The following is a 20,050-nucleotide window of genomic DNA, read 5'->3' as shown; positions in this document are numbered from 1 at the left end:
TTTTTAGAACTTATAGAATAATTCGAACTTATGGAGCCTATGCCATGAAAAATTAAGTGTAAGAAATTACTGTTTCAATTGTTATATTGACAAAACACATTGACATCTCACTACCATTTATGGCCTTGGGTGATGATTAAAAGTAATGATATAACTACTTCACGGTGCATGCTATGATAAGGTGTTTACTTGGAGATGTGTCATGAGCCTGTGTTTTTAAAAGATGATATGTAGGGCGCCTGGGTGGCTCAGTTGGTTAAGCGACTGCCTTCAGCTCAGGTCATGATCCTGGAGTCCCTGGCTTGAGTCCCACATCGGGCTCCCTGCTCGGCGGGGAGTCTGCTTCTTCCTCTGACCCTCCCTCCTCCCATGTGCTTGCTGTCTCTCATTCTCTCTCTCCCAAATAAATAAAATCTTTAAAAAAAAAAAAGAAAAAGTTGATATGTATCATTGAAATTAACATAAAGGAATCCAGAAACATTCTCTCTTTGTGGAAAGATCAGGTGGGAATCAAGAAGACATGGCTTCTCACTCTGGCTCAGCTCCTGGCACTGTGTCTCATCCCTGACTACCATCCACTTTACTTTCTCATCTATAGAAAGGAAGCAGTGCCTAGGGAGGGGAAAAATGGAATAGATGGTTTCTAAGGACTCTTCCAGCTCTGCCATTTCTATGGTGAAATTCAAGGGATTCCTTTATTGAACAGTGGTCCAGAACATTTCCTTCCATGCCTATCTTGTGCATCATTTGCTTCTAAAACCCTGAACTCTTGCTTTCTCAGTAACTCTTAGCTTTGCTAGTATGTTGACTCAGAAATTGCTCAACTGCTAACGATCATTATCCCACTTTAGCAGTTGCTGAGAAAGTGAGAAAAAGGAACTGGGCTGGGGGCAAAGAATCATCCCTAGGATAATGGATTACTATTTTTCCTAAATTAGAAAACAAGTCTTGAGCTGACTGCAAATGTGAGCTTGCTCACATGGCTAGTGGGAAGCTAGGAAAGAATGTGGCTGGGCCAGGCCCCCATTGGCAAGTTCCATCCCTTTAGGTTTCTTGGAGCCAGCAAAGGCACTTTCTGATCCCACAGTCTTCTGCCTCAGAAGGTTTCATGGAGAGGCAAGGGGCCTCTACCAAAATAGAGGACACTTCCTCCTGAGCCTCCCATGTATTCCTTTCCATTGTTGGTGGCATCTGCTGTCTGATGACAACTGGGCTTCTTGCCATCACCAGGGCTTCCTTTTGATCCCTGGTTTACATGGCTTTCTGTTGAGCAAATAAACACACACGCATCCCCGCCCCCAACAAGACAAAGGCGATTCATTCATAGTAGCTGCTGCCCAGCTGACAGATGTTCTGGCCTCCTGGCCCTGCAGCCCAACATGCTGCTGACCCTAAAGGTGAAAGGCTCTGTCATCCATTCTCATCCCCCAGTTGGCCAATTGCTATACAGGATCATCCAAGAATTTTGACATTTGTCTTTCCTCCCCCACTCCTGCCCCCTCAGCTCTTAGTGGCTCTTAGGACAGAGCTGTTCCCAAAGTGGCCTTTGATCAGGTCAGCTGGAGAATGTAAAGGATGGGCCATGCGGTCAGGGTTGCCTTGCCACAGCTGCTCAAATCCTTCTTCTGCAGACCTGACTGTGCCTTTGCAAAGACAAGGCCATGAGGAGCTCTTTTAGGCACTTCCCCACAGAGAGAGAGAACAAGGAGAAGCCCCTTTGTAGGAATTTAATGGCTGAAAAAATAAGTCCCACCTTTCTGGCTTTATCATGATGTTGGGGCTCAATAATCTTCCTTTCTTTGCTAGTTTACAGCCTAGTGGGGGGAGAAAAGACCTTTGTTTGCTAACATGCTGTCCAGGTTTTAGAGTCTAGGGGACTGCTCAACCAAATGGTTGTTGAGCCCAGAGAAGGAAATGTTGACTTCCAACGGGACGCTCATGAAGGTTCTACAGAGGAGGTGACATTTGAGCTGGGCCAGAGGAGAAGTAGAATTTCATTGGACAGAAGTAGAGATGGGAGGGCCTTCGGTTATGCAGCTGCTTCTGTGTGAAGGCAATAGAATGCAGAGCCAATCTGAGCAGCAGGGAGGGTGGAAGAGAAGCTGATGAGGCAAGAGGGACCACACCACCACAAAGATGCCTTCCAGTTTGTCAGTCAGGCCACCTAAGGGTCCTGAGCCCAGTTTGAGTAAAACTCTTTAGACCCATTTCTTCGTAGAAATTCAGAGGGTTTTGAGAGAGAAGTAGCCCCTAAGGAGTCCTTAAAAGGAAACTCCATGATCTGAATTCAGCTGACTCCCTTCCTGTCTAGGCTTTTTTGGAGTCTTCCAACATTTTTCTACATAAGTTACTGAGTGTTCTATGCTTGTACCCCAAACCACAACTAACCAGAAGGGCCGCAAACAGCCTATTAGCTTATCTTTGAGAGCTATAAGACTCTAGAAATCACTATGGTGCTTTTCAGCTCTTTTCATAGGAAATCATCTCTGGAGCAAATGATCAGGTGCACTAGAAAGAGGGTTTGAGTCACGTGTGACAGCATTAAGGAGTCAATTTCACTCTGCCAATAGAGACTTTCAAGAATAAAACCCTAAAGAGCCTGCTCCCACCAGAGCTGTGAGGCTTGAAGCTCTGGACCTCTGGTGCCACTTGCAGACCACCACCAGCTCCTCCTCTAGCCCTACACTGGGAGCCAGCTCCTGCTGCTTTTACCTCCTACAAGGAAGAGCATTTTCCCCAGATTACATCCATCTTCATGCCTTTTTAGTGTATCAAGCGACTGAAGTTCCCTGTTAGCACAACTATTGTTTTTTTGTTTAAAAGTATAACAACAAGAACATTTCCCTTAAGAAAATCATCACCCCCAGAAACAGAAAACAATAGTAGGGGACAAATTGGACACCAGTAGAACTGAAGGCCAGCAAAGTGTGATTAGAGAAACAGCAGGAAGGAGAAAGAGGCGAAGAGAAGTGAACAGAAAGCTAAGAAAGGACACCACCTTCCTAGGAGAGAGAATTCAATCAGACCAGGGGGTGGAGAAGCTGTCAGAAGAGAAATCAGATCCAAAGGGACCTGCCACAGTAAGGGAATGGCTATAGAAAAGCTGGACTTTTAAGGTAACTTATAGGAGGCAAAGGCTAGAAAGACTGAGTTTAGAGGCTGAAAAAATTTATGTGGGAAAATCCCCAAAGGCAATTTCTCACACTGGGCAAATTGTCAATCTGAATCCAAGTAGTTGAGTTGGCCATGTTGCCCCTTGTCATTTGCCTCCCCGTCTCTGATATGGAGATTATTTGCACTATTCTATGATAGTTCTTGCCCAACAATGGCAGACATTAAGCATAAAACATAGAGAGCAGAAAGCTTCCTTTCCAAATTAGGTCAACTTAGCCTTTTAGATCCTGGGTTTAGAAGCCTTTTAGAAGCAGGGTTCACTTCATTCTGGATGGCGAGGCTACACCTCTAAGGTCAAGGATTCCCCACCACCACCACCACCCAGCCAGGTGTATAAAAGGTCAAGCAGAGAATGAATGTCTCCTCCTCCCTCCAGAGGATACTTAGGATCAGGAGCCACAGGTCTGCATGTTGGATCAGAAGCCACAGGTCTGCATGCTGACCCTTCTCTGGCTGACCCACTATGCCTGCTTTCCTTCCTTTTTTTTTATGCCACCATCCAATGCATGCTACTACTCTCTCAAGCCTGAGTCTTGTGCTCTTCATCCCTTGGTTAACTAGACCTGATTTATCTGCCAACTTTTCCATCAAGTATCATTGGGTTGCTTTGTCTTTCCAAGACTAGGGTTACTGCTTACTAAATTCAACTCTCTGGGAATGACTAGAATCCTGGGGAAATACTGGTTATATCTGGGCTTAAAAACAAAAGTCCAAAGGGTATGATGCTACCAAATGGTTCTTGGAAGTTGTACAAACATTTTTAAAGGAGTAATATTTAGGTAATGATTTCTCTGCCAAAGAAACTTTTTCACAAGATCCCTCTGTATTCTCTACAAAATGGTAGAGCTACAATTCTAAAACAGCAACAAAGGGAAAAAGAAGAACTGGATTAAATATTTAAAGTGTGAACTTCTTAAATAAGTTTCCCCTTTTATCTTTGTAGTATCATTCAGTTGCCCCTCTTGACCATTTTTTTGTTCTCATCAAGCAATTTATTACCAACTCCTCCCCACCCATGTCAACTCCAGTCCTCCTCTTTCTCATTTCTGCCTACAGACTCTTCAAAATATGTGCCCATACTGTTTCTGCTGGCAGACATGAACTAAACATCAACCTGATGATACTCTTGCAAATTCAAGTGAACAGTCCTGATCATAGTCACTCTTTGGGGTCCCCTCTCCCATTCTACTGTGAAGCATCATTACTTGCTTGAGGGCATTCACTGAGAGACTTTGCCTAGGCCCAGGAGTGTATCATTGACTCTCCCTCCAAACACAGACTCATAGAATAATGGGGCTGAGGGTCAACCTGACCACCCTCAGAGAGCACTTGTCATTCCAGCCCTGAGTTCTCAACTTTTAGCCATTACTCCCTATAAATAAATAATGGCCTATTTTCATCTGGGCAACCTTGGGCAAAATGTCATTCCTGGAGAAAACACCCAGAGTCTCCTTGGGCTTTTTCTTACTTTTCTCCAGCTACCTACCTCACTACAGATCACAGTCTTGGACTGAAGGTGTCCATCACCATAACTAGCACCACCTCCAATCTCTGCCTGTCGGAAGTTCCTTGTCACCTTCCTAAGTCCAGCTCAAATGCAACCTCTTCTGGCAGGCCTTCCTTGATGACCAGCCTACATCTTTCTCTCTTCTGAAGCCCCATGGCACTTGGAATTGCCTTTGCTATGGTACTTGGCACTTTCTACCATAGACAGTAAGCTCCTCGAGGGCAGGATCCATGTCTGATTCATCTCTGGGTCCCCTGCAGGGATGAGCCCAGTGGCCCCTCTTGGAGGTATGCAGGAATGGCTGAGGAAGGAGTGAGGCTCTAAACCTGGCAAGATACACTCTGTCAATAGGCTAGGAGGAGCCTGGGCCTGGGTTCTACCTCTTCATAAAGCTAGTTATTTCCTTTCCCCTTTCATTCTCACTACCAATCCATTCCTGAAGGACCTCTCTCGTTCACTATCTTCAGCCAACTGTCACTACGGGACAGAATCCTCTGTGAAGGCTTTAGCAGTTAACAGCTTAGAATGTTGCTGCTCCCAGAAGTCTTTGCACTCAACAGTAAGGGTGCGATGGGATGGGGTTGGGGGAGTGCTGAAGGAGGTGAGGGTGAAAACCTTGAGTCCCCAGTGACATGTACTCTTATTAGAGGATTTAGGCATGACAGGCTGGGCAAGGAAAGAATTTGGGGGATTGGGAGAGCTATTTCTTGATACCCCTCCAATCATAGCCCTTTAGTATTCTGAGCTACTTTTGTTCTCTTTCTGCCTATGTCTTTTTTAAAAAGATGTCCTGGCACAGAGTAGCCCTTAAATAAATTGTAATCATTAATATCAGTACTAATAAGTCAAGAACATAAACAACATAGACACATAGCCCACCCTAAACACATGAGTGCTTGGAGGTGCCAAGTATAGATGTAGATAGATTTTGTTAGAATTTCTGAAGTGTCAGTGCAGGTTTTGACACTGAAGTGTCAGTGCAGCCCAACCCTACATTGGGCTCCCTGGTGGTAGAAACAGTCTGAACAAAGATAAGGAGGTGAAAACCAGCAGGTTGTGTGTGCACAGGGAATGGCCAATGACTGAAGAGAGGGCTCTCCTAAAAGACTGACAAATGGAGTTGGTTAGATGGCAGGAAGCAGTGAGAGGGGAGAGAGAGTCCAAGTTGAAGAGAGACATGATGACAAATTCAACTTTGAGTTGTTGGTAGGTCAGTAAGAGGAAATGTCCCCTAGGAGCCTGAAGATCCCAGGCTGTGAGTAGATAGGTAGGGCCCAGGGTCACAGGGAGTACATGGATCCTGCAAAGCAGCAAGTGCAAAGGAAAGGGCAGGGTGCAGCATGCAGGGGGTGTTCAAATGAAAAGATGGGGTGGGAGAGGTGATGGTGATAGTGGTGGTAGATAGTGCTTTTAGTACCTTTGAGCTCTGCAGCAGAAAAGTTCAGAAATACAATGCCATGGGGGAAAAATACAGGATGGGGGACAGAGAAGTTATTAGCAACCTTAAGTGTGCTCTAAAGGCAACTTTGCTTAAATTAAATATTGACATTGTATCTACTTAATGATTTAAGAAATTAACATTTTTGCTGTTTTTCTGGGTTGGAAGACATATGGAAGGCTCCATAAATAGTGAGTTGAAGTTCCCACTTGGCGCTCTCCCTGGTGCTGGATTTGCATAGTGCATTCCTTGTCTTAGGGGTTTACGGAAACCACTGCTTTCTCCCTATTCATCTCCGTTTAGGTGCTAGCCAGGAAGTAAATCTTGCCAAATAAAATCACCTTTACATGACTTGTGCTTCTCCTCCACCCAGTATCACTAAGGCTAATGTTTGCTGCAAAGTTTTGAATGGAGACAGCCGTCCTTTCCAGGAGTAAAACTCTCTCCCTATTTTTTTCCAAACCAAATCATGTTCATAGTGGTTTTTAGGGGGTGGTAAGATTATGGAGAATGTCTATTTTCTTTGCATTTTCCAAATATTACTTCCATAGTTTAATTTGTATTTTTTAAAGAAAGAAAAGTAGATTGGAGATGATTGGAGTTATCTCTCTTAGAAAGTCTTATAAGATAATCATAAGCTGTGAAATTCTCAGTGACATGGCATTGCCTCTGTGTCTCTTTTAAGAGAAAATTCTCAGCATAATATTCAGGTTTTTAGAATTTATTTATTTGTAAAGATTATTTATTTTGGAGAGAGAGCATGCAAGTGGGGGGAGGGGCGGTGGGAGAGAATCATCAAGCAGACTCCCTGCTGAGCATGGAGCCCCAGGTGGGGCTCTTTCTCATGACCCATAATCCGCTTAAACAACTGAGTCATCCAGGTGCCCCTAAAATTTATTTTTTAAGAAGATAAATGCACAGAAACTCTGTAAGGTGAGCTCTAGGATTGCAATTCAAAATAGATAGTTTACGGGGCGCCTGGTGGCTCAGTGGGTTAAGCATCTGCCTTCAGCTCAGGTCATGATCCCGGGATCCTGGGATGGAGCCCTGCATTGGGCTCCCTGCTCAGCAGAGAGCCTATTTTTCTCTCTCCCTCTGCTGTTCCCCTTGCTTGTGCTCTCTCTCTCTCTGTCAAATAAATAAAATATTTTTTAAAAAGTTTACTACTCCAAATGACTGCTTTTCTTCCTTTCAATGTAGGACATAACCTGTGAGTATCAACTCTTCAGTGCATTACAGGAAAATTTTGGATTTTGGAAGATTCCTCAGAAAAGAACTGTAAGGTCATGGCCTATGTTATATGTCTAAGAAAAATTCAGCAAGCAGGGATGAATGGAGAACACAGTCATATGCTTCGGATTGTCTCAGAACCAAAGTCAGACACTATGAACTTGACACATGAAGCACTAGGTGCTGCTCACTGCCCTCCACTGTTGTCTTCATACCCCCATGCTCTGAGCCAGCTGACAATGTCCCCTGAGTCCCTACATACTTTCTGCTGGACTGTTGTTAGGCTTTCCTTTCTTTCTCCAACCTTTAGCTTTTTTTTTTTTTTTTAGATTTTATTTATTTTTTAGAGAGCAAGCGAGTGAGAAACAGCATGAGAAGGGAGAGGGTCAGAGGGAGAAGCAGGCTCCCCGCTGAGCCGGGAGCCCAATGTGGGACTCGATCCCAGGACCCTGGGATCATGACCTGAGCCGAAGGCAGACGCTTAACCATCTGAGCCACCCAGGCGCCCTCTCCAACCTTTACTAAGCACCTAGTATGTGCCTTTTACTGCACGTTTGCTCTGAGATGATAGAAATGGACATAATAGATCCCTTCCCTAAAGAGACTCAAGAGCCAAAAGGAGAGGCAGCTACACCAAGGTGACAGTAAAGCAGATTACTACTGGCCCAGAGGCTTATACAGGGTGTTAGGGAGCACAGAGAGCTCCTAATTTTGTTTGGTGGAAGAGGGTGGGGAATAAATAAGGGAAGAGGGTCATAAAGGAGGGGACACTTGCATTAATTCATCAGGTATACTGGGGAGGGGGCAATGGGAGAAGATCTGGGGGTGGAGACCCAGAGAGAAGAGCCAGGAAGCTACATCAAGAGAAGGGCTCAGGAATGATGAAGGGACTTACCTGGGACCTATTCTGCCAAACTGTTAAATGGAAGACTGAGCCCCATGGACTGACATGAGGGGGTAGATATAGTAGGTGGAATTCTAAGATATAGTAAGTGGAATTCTAATTCTACTATAATTAATTCTAGAGTAGGTGGAATTCAGGTCCCCAAGATTGCAGCCCTCTGTAGAACCCTCTCCCCATGAGAGTGAGTAGGATTTGTGAAGATATGATTTCACACCTGTGATTATGTTACCTTATATGGTAAAAGGGGTTTTATAAACGTAATCAAGGTCCCTAATCAGTTGACTTTAAATTAATTAAAAGGATGATTATCTTGGGCCTGAACTAAGCAGGTGACCTTTTTAAAAGGGTGCAGGTCTTCCCAGAAGTCAGAGTGATTCCAAGCAGAAAAGAGGCTCTCCTATTGACCTTGAGGAAGCAATCTGCCATGTTGTGGAGAGAACCACATGGCTAGGAACAGCATGTGACCTCTAGGAGCTGGAAATGAATTGAACAAGCAGTGAGCTTGGAAGAAAACCCTAAGCCTCAAGTGAGATTGCAACCTTGGCTAACACCTTGATTCCAGCCTGGTGAGACCCTGAGCAGCTATCCCATACCTATGCCCAGACCCATGTGGGATAATAAATTTATGCTGTCTTAAGCTTCTAAGTTTGTGGTAATTTGTTATGTAGCAACAGAAAACTAGTTCAGTGGGTAAAGAAGGAGTAAATGTTAAAGATGGAGGAGGTAAGATCTAGAGCCCTATGAGAAGCTGGGGAGCAAGAAGCATTCTGGTCAGCTGGTCAGTCAGTGAGAGGTGCTGAAGTATAAAGTCAGGCAAAAAATCCCTGCCTACTTCCTAAGGATCCCTGTGATAGGAACTGAACCCATGACTTTCTTTCTCAAGAGGAATGGTCAGGTGAGTGGTGCGGGCTGAGGCTCTATGACTTTTCCTGCCCAAGAAGAGACTGGTGGAAAGGAGATAATCCAGAGATGATGTTTATATACTGGGGAGATGTCAAAAATGTGTTTCGTTCAAAGGCAAATACTTCATTTTTGTACCATGAAACTTGACAAGTTTCTTCCTGAAATTTAGTTGTTTCCTAGAACTTTCTTTCATGTTGTTACTTGCTACCAAAGATGCAAAAGCAAACTCTTGCATTTTGTGGTGCATTTCAATTCCTTCAAAATATTGAAAAAAAATCAAAGTATAGCCAGTTTATTTTTCCCTTCAAAGGAGCCAATATTTGATTTTTCTTCTTCTTTTAAAAAAATTTGGGTCACACTGGTGAATCATTTCAATGTTTGAATCATTTTAGAAGGTCCAGAGGGGCTATTTCTTTAACACTGGAAATAATCAGAGGTTATACAGTATTATACATAGGAAGGACAAATAGCTTTAAAAAAGAAACTCCTCCATCTCTTTTTCTTCTACCATCTCAAGGACGCTAAGTCTTCACTGAAAATAATACACCATTTTTCATGACAAAATTATCTTCAGACAAAATTTTAAAGCTCTAGTAAATTGTGCAATAGAATATCAAGTGCCTATTCTGTGAGAAAAGTATGGCAAAGTGTTGTCACATCCACAGGTGGAAGCAAATTACAGACATTTAAAGACGATTAACAATACAGGATGATTATATGTGGCACAAGGAGTCCAGATAATCAACAGTATAATTGCAGGGGAAGGAAGAATTGCCTAGAGTCCAGGTGACCAGCCCATCTTTGGAGGAGGAGTGATCTCCCATCAGTGGTAAGGACTGAAAAGGGGAGGGCTGGCATAAGGCAGGAAAAAGTTGGGAAGGTTGGAAGAGTCTAGACATATTTGTGTAGCAATAAGTAAATCAGTTGGATTGAAGTTAGGATTCATGTCAAAGGAAGTAGGGGAGATGTGGGGAAAATATTACTGAGTCTAGGCTTTTCCTATATGCAACGGAAAGCCACTGAAGTCTTTTGGATCCAACAAAAGAAAATATTTCATGAAGACCCATGGTCAGTTGTGTTTGTTTGGATTGGTGGCAGAGAGCCTATTGGGAGTTTATGGCAAAAGTGATAAGGTCCCAACCAGGGCAGGGGGAAAGGAGATGGGAAGATGACATTCAAAATATAATATACAGACAAATCCAAAAAATGTGATACCTCTCTAGGGAATTTATTGATGTCACAAACCTTCAAAGATTTTGGCCAAGACCCAGCTTGTTTGGTGGGGACCAGAGGTCTCAGGCAACCTTCCTTTCTCTTTGCAGAGAAATATAATTGTATGTGAGCTTACAGTGACGTTTTTAGAGAATCAGCTCATGACTAATTGAGAACTTCAGTGGGAACTAGAGATAATCCCACCACCCTGCTGCTACTACTCCCCACCAAGCAGTCCCTCCTCCATCCCCAAATCACTTTCGTGGTCAGAAGAAGAGGTCCTGGAAAATGATCCCACCCTTACCTCACCCTTCCTTTCTTTGTCTCATGGTCAGTTTCTGAATTTATTTTTGAGAGAGGGGATAAGAATTTGCTTGAATTATACTCCAAGGAGATACAGGTCTGGGGAACCTACGGTTTGGCTTCTCAGTGGACTTTCTCTCTCTCTTTCTTGTGAGCCCTCAGATCCCACTATTGGTATTTCTTCCCTCAACTCCTCAGAATGACCCATATGTCACACAGAAAACCTCTGTGGCTCTAGTGGTGTGAGAAGGGAAAACAGTCACCCCAAAGTCTTAAGGCTGGTGCAGAGGAGAAAACAGAACCTATACTCAGGATACCTAGGTTCTAGTCTACATTTTCCTTGTCAGGACCCTGAGAAAATCACATCACCCTTGAGTCTGTCTCCCTGTCAACCATGTAGGAATCACAAAGCTTATCACAAAGGTGTGCTGGATTGTCATGAGGATGGTAAGATAAGTAATACACAGAACACACTTGCTGATGCATGGCATCTACTTGTGATAGCTAAATGGCTGACCCTTACTCTTTCTCCCGCTTTTTATCTCCTTTCCCAGATTCAACACACCAGCATTACTTTGATGTAGAAAGAGAAGGTAAGCACAAACAATGAATCATGGAACACTATATCAAAAACTAATATGTAATGTATGGTGATTAACATAACATAATAAAAAAAAAAGCTGAACATATGCCTACCCTAAAAAAAAAAAAAAAAAAGAGAGAGAGAAGGTAAGTGCTTTCAAAGAGAAAAGATAGCAGAGATGGCCTGGGGGAGTAATCTTCCTTATGAAGAACTTTGTCCTTGGCAAATGGCCTCAGCTCCTTCCACTCATTTTTTTTTTTTAATATCATATTTCATCCTTTTTTTTCCACTTCAAGTGCTACTCTGGACACCCTCCAATGTCTTAATTTCCCTTTTGAGTTCTGGAGCCCCAAACCTGGCTCTATTCTCTAAGACAATTAGGCAAGAAGAGTATTACATGGAGTAATCTTGGCATTTTGTAGAGTTCACAAAACTAAAAGTAGTACTTTATATACTGTTTTGTAAAAGTGATTTGCTATTGGTTCTCCTCAGAAGAGAGAGACAATCTTTGATAGTTGTTTTCTAGAAAGGGAATGCCCCAGAATCAGGCTGGGAAATGCTCTCTAACAATGTGTTGCCGTTCTGAGGCACAGAAGAGACCTTAAGAAAGATTTCAAGCTTGGATCTCAAATTTCTAGTCCAAATTTCTGTTATTTCACTGAACTTTGAGCTCATTAAGGGCAGGGATGATGTTATAGCCATTTTTGTAGCTCCAAGATATAGCACATAGGGACATTCAATACACCTTTGTTGAATGAACATCTATATCAAGTATCAACCCAAGTAAGGCAGAAAACTTGGAGCCGTAGACTCCTGGGACCTGGCACCATCAGACCAGCGGATATAGGATTCCTAAATACAATAGTTTCTATCAATGGGCCTCTGCCAGTAAGTCCTAGGGGAGCACCAACCAAAAGAGATGGATTCTAAGTGTGTGGCTAGACTTCCAGGTCCAACCAAATGGAGGAGGGACACTGTACTCTCTCTCACAGTGATTTACAACTAAACACTCTGAACAAAATACGAACACACAAAGCAATTAATTAAGGACTCTGAAAAGTAAGTAAAAGCAAGTAGATTGGGGAAAGAAAGAAAAACTCAATACCTGACCAACATGGTGGCAGTGAGTTTCTTAGAAATTTTCTCCTGGCTTTGACCTGAGGGTGAGCTGACTCATGAAACTGCACAGCAGTCATAGACAGCAACAACTGTAAGAACCAGCCCATCTTCCTGGACAAATGACTTGGAAAAGGGGCCCTTGCAGCCAGAGTGTGTGGGGAAAATTCTTTTTTTTTTTTTTTTTTAGTTTTTGTTCTCATATATTTTCTCTCTCAGCTCAGTCGCAAGGCCAGATGCAGCTTCCAAACTCCACTGCCACCCCCATAGCAGCAGCTCGGGCACCTAAAATCCCTGTAAATCTGTACCTCTGGATAGAAGAATGTAGAAAACGGACCCCTGCTATGTGAAGAATATAAGGGGAGTCCTCATTTTTTCTCTTTTCTCTTGCCACTTTATCCAGAGGGCAGGCCTAGTAGAATGAAACTTTGTGATGTCATTGTGTTATCTTTTCCCTTGAGAATTGGTCAGATTTTCCTGGTTCTTATCACATCGGGTAATTCTGGATTATATCTTAGATATTTTATATGGAATGTTATGTAACTCTGGGTCCTGTTAAAATCAGAGCATGATTTTTGTTTCGTTTTAGCATTCAAGCAAACCAGTTAAGTGCAGACTGCAAGTCCTGTCTCACCTGCTGTATGCAGAGATTCCACTGTCAGTTCAGGTTCCAAAGTCTTTGCTGTGCATTTGGGTGTATTCCACACATGCAGAGCTTAGAGGTAAAGCCCAGGACTTATGTTGGTTCATACATGGAATCCCTTTCTCCCATTCTTTCCTCTCCAGGATTTCCCTCACATTCTTCAGCTCCCAGAATCACCTTTCTCTGGTCTCCTGGACAGAAAGATGGGGCTCTTTCTCAGAGTTATAGCCACTCATGACATCACAAAGTTTCATTCTACTAGGCCTGCCCTCTGGATAAAGTGGCAAGAGAAAAGAGAAAAAATGAGGACTCCCCTTATATTCTTCACATAGCAGTTCCCCTGCCTGGGCCTCAGGTCCTCATCTAGAAAATCTCAGGGTTGAACTACATGATTTTCTAATTTCCTTCCAGCTCTTAAATATCACCCATTATCAGCTCTTCTGTGAACTTTTCTGTTCAAAATGATAACATTATCAAAACCTAATGCTATGAAGCAAGAAACCGCTTTCCTGCCAAGTCTTTTCACCCTTTGTAATGGTGCAAATGACTGAAATGGAGATGCTCACAGAACAGAACCAAAAACGAAGTTTGAAGTTTCGTAGCAACCAGAATGGAGGTTGGCTTTCCCCAACAGCTTCCTGCAGAGCTGTTTGAGCACCATGGGAAGCCTGGAATTCATTGCAAAGGAAAGGAAGCTGTCAGAAAACTTTTCACTCCCCATAAATGCATTTCCAATCTTATCATGTTTCTCAGAAGCTAAGGAATGGAATGGAATGCCCCTATGGCCTCAGATTCCTAGTTTGATGTCAAGTCTTGTCAGAATAGGTTAAGTCTGTGTCTGTAAACACAATAACTACCACTTACATAGCATCTTAAAGTGAACAGAACAGTTCTCTTTCATGCATAATCTCATTTCATCCTCCCCACCACCAACCTCTGCAATAGGCTGTAGCAATCACCTCCTGTTTCCTCAGAGGAAACAGTCTGAGAGAGGTTGAGAGTTTTACCCCAGGCTATCTAGTACTAAGCTTGAGAACGTGCCAACTCTCTGGCTTCCAATTCTGTCCTCTTTTGCCACCACCAGGAACCAGAGGCCCTAAGCAATGCCCAGAGCCAAGCTGTGACCTGCAGCTACTGGGCAAGAGGCCAGTTACTCCACATTTTAAGGCAGGTGTAGTACATTAGATCCTCTCAGATCATTCCTCCCAAGAGGAACGCAGTGTTAAGAGTTGGCTCCAGGGGTGCCTGGGTGGCTCAGTCGTTAAGTATCTGCCTTCAGCTCAGGTCATGATCCCAGCGTCCTGGGATCGAGCCCCACATCGGGCTCCCTGCTCCGCGGGGAAGCCTGCTTCTCCCTCTCCCACTCCCCCTGCTTGTGTTTCCTCTCTCACTGTGTCTCTCTCTGTCAAATAAATAAAATCTTTAAAAAAAAAAAAAAAGAGTTGGCTCCAATACACTCTGTCCCTCTCCCAGTCCCTCATTGCCACTAGCCAGGCTACTTGGCATGGAGAGGCTCTCTGATATTAGACACAAGCTCTTTGGAAAATGTCTTTCCTCTCCTCCTTCCAGCTGCTTGAGAATGTGCTTGTCTTTGAGTCAAGTAGGCTTGGGAATTGGTGGTTGCTTCTTCAGGTTTTGCCATTGAGGGGCCTTGAAGGGCTTTGCTGCTTGGCCCCTAACGGGCTTCCTCTCTGCTCTCCTCTCCCCTGAGGAATTGCTCTTCCCTCCCATTCTTGCACATTCATTCAGCCTCCACTTTGCATTGATGTGCCCGGAGGTCGTCCTTCCCTCCCTTCATAAGCTAATTTCAGCTCATTTATTCACACATTGTCCCTTCGTTTTCAAGAAAAATACAAAGTAGTCCCTTTGAGTATGATAATTCTGAGTCATTGCATACCATCATTTCAGAACAAAAAGATGTCAAAACGTGGGCGGGTTCATTTCATCTAGCAAGGGAGTAGGACTTCTTTGTTTTACCCTTAATGACTCATTCAACCTGAATCAAAGCTGAGTAGTCTTGGCCTTTGACCAGGAGGCTGGGGGGCGGAGGGGGGAGGAGCAGGGTGTAGTATGTATCACCCCAGCTGGGGCCATGTCCATGTGGCATGGAATGGGCAGAAGGAACTGAGAAAATAGAATGGTAGATGGTGTCATATGAAGCCCTTGTTCATCTCTGGATCTCTATTTTCCCATCTATAAAAACCTCAAAAGGATCACACAAGAGTGGGTTGGGACTGGGGTACATGACCTCACTATAACTATTTTCCTGAATCACTGTGCTTTCCTACTTGGGCATTGGAAACTTGATTCAGGAAAGGAGGTTCAACCCTCACCTGGCTTAGGTACCTGAAGAAGTGGAGAGAGGAGGCTTTGCTAGCAGACTTAGGTTTGGATCCTGCCTCTGCTACTTCCTGGCTATGTAACCTTGGGATAAGTATTTCATTTATAAAAAGAGAATAGTCTTTATCTTGATAAGGTCATTGTGAAGATAAAAGGTAATATCTGCCACAATTATCTCAGGGACTTCCCTGACTCACATACAGGATATATAGGACAGAGCACAGGTAAGCTGGGTGGGCTTGGACAGTCTTTTAATATACCTCAGTTTCTTCTTTGGTAAAATTGGGATAATAACGTGCTTTACAAGAGGTTTCTGAGAGTTAGAGATGATATAGTAAAGAGTCCAGCATAGCACTAGGACCTTAAGTGGTGCTGCTGGTAAATTAGAGATTATCAGTATTTACCTTACCTAGGGCCAGTGCTGGGTCAAAGCAGGAGACAACAGTGGGTTTTGAGCCAAAGAAGGTGGGACCAAGATGCCATCAGTATACAGGCTGGGCCAGTACCTAGAGATGTGGTGCAGGGTGCTCAGACAGGGGATGGTGTCTGGCAAGAATTCACACCCCAGGACCAGAGGGGCTGCCCCATGTACCTACACATACAGCTATATTTTCCACAGTGTTGGGTTCAGGCAGTTTCCCTGATGGGTTCACAGGCCTCAGTACAAGCTGCCAGACAGGGCTCTGCAGAGGCCTAGAAATAGGGTAGTAACACCCTAGGGCAGTAGCTCTCAACATGAGGACCCAGGTCACTGCAGAAGATTCACAAACATAAAAACATTCCTTTTGGGGAAGGAGGACTTTTTGTTTTGTTTTGTTTTTCCCTGGTGGAAACTGGGATCTATGGGATTTTGGTCATGCTGGACTGTCTAGTGGTTCACAGACCTTTTGAGGTTCCAACACAAGTGGCCTTGGGGTACCCAACTCTGAACCAGTCTGGGAGAGCAATGGGATTGTCTCCCCAGTCCCTCCCTTCAGCAAGTTTTAGTTGCACACCCTGGAGAACCAGGTTTCAGTATATCTCCCCCCAAAAACCATGACCAAACCATCTGCTAAACAAATCACACACTGTTCTGTCTCAATAATCTTACTTGCATCATTGTGCAGCCTGGAATGTCCTCTCCATTCACCCAAATCCCATCCATGTAAAAGGCCCAGCACCATTCCTAACTCTTCTGGGAAGCCCTCCAAAATCTTTCTAGCCCACAGAAATTATCCCTTCCTCAGAACACATGGTCATGCCACCATTTTCTTTCTGGATAGCTCTTCTTCTATGGTTTTGTTTGTTAGCATCTGTCTTTGGTACTTTTAATTTTTTTCTTCATAAATATTGGTTTCCTCCATCTTTCTCATTTCTTTCTTCCAGCTAGTCACCAAAGCCTGTTGGTTGTACCTATCAAAATTATCTTAAATCCATCAACTTCTCTTTACCTCTCAGGGTCATTCTCTGGTTCAGGCCACCATCACTGCAGCAGCCTCCTGAGAAGTCTCTTGCATCTGGACCAACCCTTCCAATTCATTCTCCACCCTGAGCCCAGAGGACTGTTTCTAAAATATAAATCTGTCTCAAGATGCCTGGGTGGCTCAGTCGGTTAAACACCTGCCTTCCGCTCAGGTCATGATCTCAGGGTCCTGGGATCGAGTCCCACATCGGGCTCCCTGCTCGGTGGGGAACCCACTTCTCCCTCTTCCTGCCTCTCCCACCTGCTTGTGCTCGCTCTCGCTCTCTCTCTGACAAATAAAATCTTAAAAATATATAAAAAAGTAAAATACAAATCTGCCTCAAGCCCTTTATCCCACTAGCCTCAAGAGAAAATATAAACTTTCCAACAGACTTTTCAAAGGCCTTCATTTACTGGTCCCTGCCCACATTTGCAGTCATGTTTCTTAACATTCCCCTCCCCCCAACCCCTTCCACCATTATCACAGGCCTGCCACATTCTGGTCATGATAAATCCTTATTAGCTCCTCACACACACACTCTCCTGGACATTCTATCTGGATTCTTCTTCCTTCCCACCCACCATGCCCCTCACACAGCACTTGATTCACCTACACATATTCAGTCTTCAGGTCTCCAGTTCAATGTTCTCTCATCCACTAAGCCTTGACGCCTGCCGGCTCCCCAACACACACTCCAGTCTCGGTGACCTACCCAGAGAGGGGACTCCTACCCGGTCCCCTCCCCATCGCCATACTTTTAATTCCATTTTATAGTATTGTTTTATACTGGTATTTGTCCCCCAGTAGACTATAAGCAATTTCAGAACAGAAAACATATCTGCACAGTTTATTGTTACATACCCAGTGCTGGGCCCAGTGTCTACCTTTCACAGATGCTCAAGAAATAATTTTTTAATGAATGAAAAGAATCTATACATCCAAATCTTCAAGGGCAATAAAATTTTATGTGCTTCTCTGTATCTCTCTCCAGCGCCTGATTCAGAGGCCTGTGTATTCTAGGTACAGAGGGAAAAAAAGTAATGCCCTCATTTAAATAGAATGCTCCTCTATTTCTTGGTGTTTCCCTTTCCCAGACTGAAGGCTTTTTGAACTACATGCTGACAGGAATGCAGCTGACAACATGGTGACCTAGATCTACTTCCAGGGGTGCTAGATGAGCAGGAAGACCCACAAAATTCAAGGCCTTCAGAAGCTGAATGGACCACTCATCAAGGAGGAGCTGGAAAAAGCCTTGATGGAATCCAGAAATTCAAGTTCTCATCCTGGTTCTTTAATTCAATAGCTCTATGACCACAGACAAGTCACTTAGCCACTGGAATTCAGTTTCCTCATTGGTAAAATGTGGTAAGGAAAAGGACTGATAGTTTATCTTCACATATAGCTCTGAGTTATCATTCATTAATAAACATGTCACCACATTCCCACCAGAGGTGAGGAAGAATTGGGCTGTTTCCAACCTAAAGATCAGGATACCCATATCATTACAAACAAGGTAAGTGTTTTTATAATTATACATATTATATGAGGCTTTAAACTTAGTAGTGAGTTTTCATATTTTTAATTCTTAAAGTAACTGTGGCAGAGGCAGCTATATGGGCATATCAATATCCATTATTCCCCTCTTGCCTATCAATTTATTAGAAATGGCAATATGCCCAGTTAAAAACCATATTCCCCAGCCTCCCTTGTAGCTAGAATGATCATGTGACTAAGTTCTAAAAGATAAAATTTGAGCAGAAATGTCATGTGTAGCACCCATGTAAAGCCTCTCTAAAGGGGGAGAATACACTCTTTGCCTTCCTTGTCCTCTCCTTTCTGCTGGCTGAATGTGAACAAGATGCCTGGAACTTGGCAGCCATAGTGGACCATGAGGTGATGTGCTAAGAATGGTGGGGCAGCAGGACAGAAGGAGTTGGGTCCCTGACACCTGGAGCCACCATCCCAGCCCTGGGTTATTTTCTGTTGGACCTCTTTGCCATAAGAGAGAAATAATTTCTATGTTCCTTAAACTACTGTTATTTTAGTTTTCTTGTCACATGTAAACCTAACCCTAATTGATAAAATAATCATCTATTTTATTCAAGACCCTGTGCTAGATGTTGCAAGGGATATAAAGGTATATAGGATTTAGATACACAAAGAGTTGGGCAGGAAGGCTCTGTCTGGTATGAAGGAAATGCTGAGAAAGGTTTGGCCTGGCCGGGCTGTGTGGACATGAAGAGGATTTTATGAGATGAGACCAGGGAATATTATGGAAGGAGCTTAAATGCCAGCTAATGACATTGAACTTGACCCAGTGATGGGCAAACAGCAGATAAGCTTGCCTCCAATTTGCGAATGAAGAAACCCAGGCCTTGGCAGATTACAGGACTTGTTTAAGGTCATCCAGCCAGTAAGCTGCAGAGCCAGAGCCAATCTCAATTCTACTGACACTTGTGCCAGTGCCATCCCATAGTTCTGGTGTCCTTGACAGAATCTGGGGCAAAAAGAGTAGGAGTGGAGGTTTTGCACTTTGACACAGCCAGGGAACTAGACTGTGCCCCTCCTCATACCCCCACACCTTTAAGAGGAAGCTTTGGGGGGGTTGTTAGAAGTTTAGGATCCAGACCTACCTTGAAGTCAGAGGACCCTTCCTCAGCCTCTTGCTTAGCCACCCCCATGAGGCTACAGGGGCCAGGGTGCTGCTTTGCTATGTGGTAAGTGCCCATGTGTCAGGCACAGTGTTGGGCACTCTGTACACATTATCTAATTTACTACCTTCAATAGTTTAACAAGAAAGTTATAATACCACGCCTATTTTACAACAAAGATGAAGAAACTGAGGCTCTAAGAAATGAAACCACCTACCCAGACTCACTCAGTGGATGGCAGAGTTGAAGTTCAAAGCCACATTTGTTCAACCAAGCTGTGTTCTTAGCCCACATTCTTTTTTTTTTTTTTTAAAGATTTTATTTATTTATTTGACAGAGAGAGACATAGCGAGAGAGGGAACACAAGCAGGGGGAGAAGGAGGGGAGAAGCAGGCTTCCCCGTGGAGCAGGGAGCCCGATGTGGGGCTCGATCCCAGGACCCTGGGATCACAACCTGAGCCGAAGGCAGACGCTTAACGACTGAGCCACCCAGGCGCCCCTTAGCCCACATTCTAATGTCTTCTCAATCCCTGCCAAAGCATGGAATAGTCTCCTATTACTACTCAGACACCAAAGACTTACCTAGTTTGATAGGTTGACCAGT

At 43.9% G+C, this 20,050-nt stretch overlaps 1 protein-coding gene and 1 long non-coding RNA gene across 2 annotated transcripts in view; one reads left to right on the top strand and one right to left on the bottom strand.

Annotated features, from left to right (window-relative positions):
* LOC123861211 (aromatase) overlaps positions 1-20,050 on the bottom strand; it is a 122,519-nt gene that overhangs the window by 82,425 nt on the left and 20,044 nt on the right. The window lies entirely within an intron of this gene.
* Positions 9,490-18,545, top strand: LOC135361473 (uncharacterized). The gene is made up of 3 exons (XR_010404753.1): positions 9,490-9,985; positions 11,226-11,264; positions 17,890-18,545. It is a non-coding gene; the product is annotated as an uncharacterized LOC135361473 (long non-coding RNA).

This window comes from Mirounga angustirostris, unplaced genomic scaffold (genome assembly GCF_029215605.1).
Source record: "Mirounga angustirostris isolate CCGP_5_RB_7025 unplaced genomic scaffold, mMirAng1.0.hap1 SCAF_9, whole genome shotgun sequence".
Taxonomy (NCBI): Eukaryota; Metazoa; Chordata; class Mammalia; order Carnivora; family Phocidae; genus Mirounga; species Mirounga angustirostris.
Note: the sequence above shows the minus strand (reverse complement) of the source record. Positions and strands in the feature narration are given on the sequence as shown.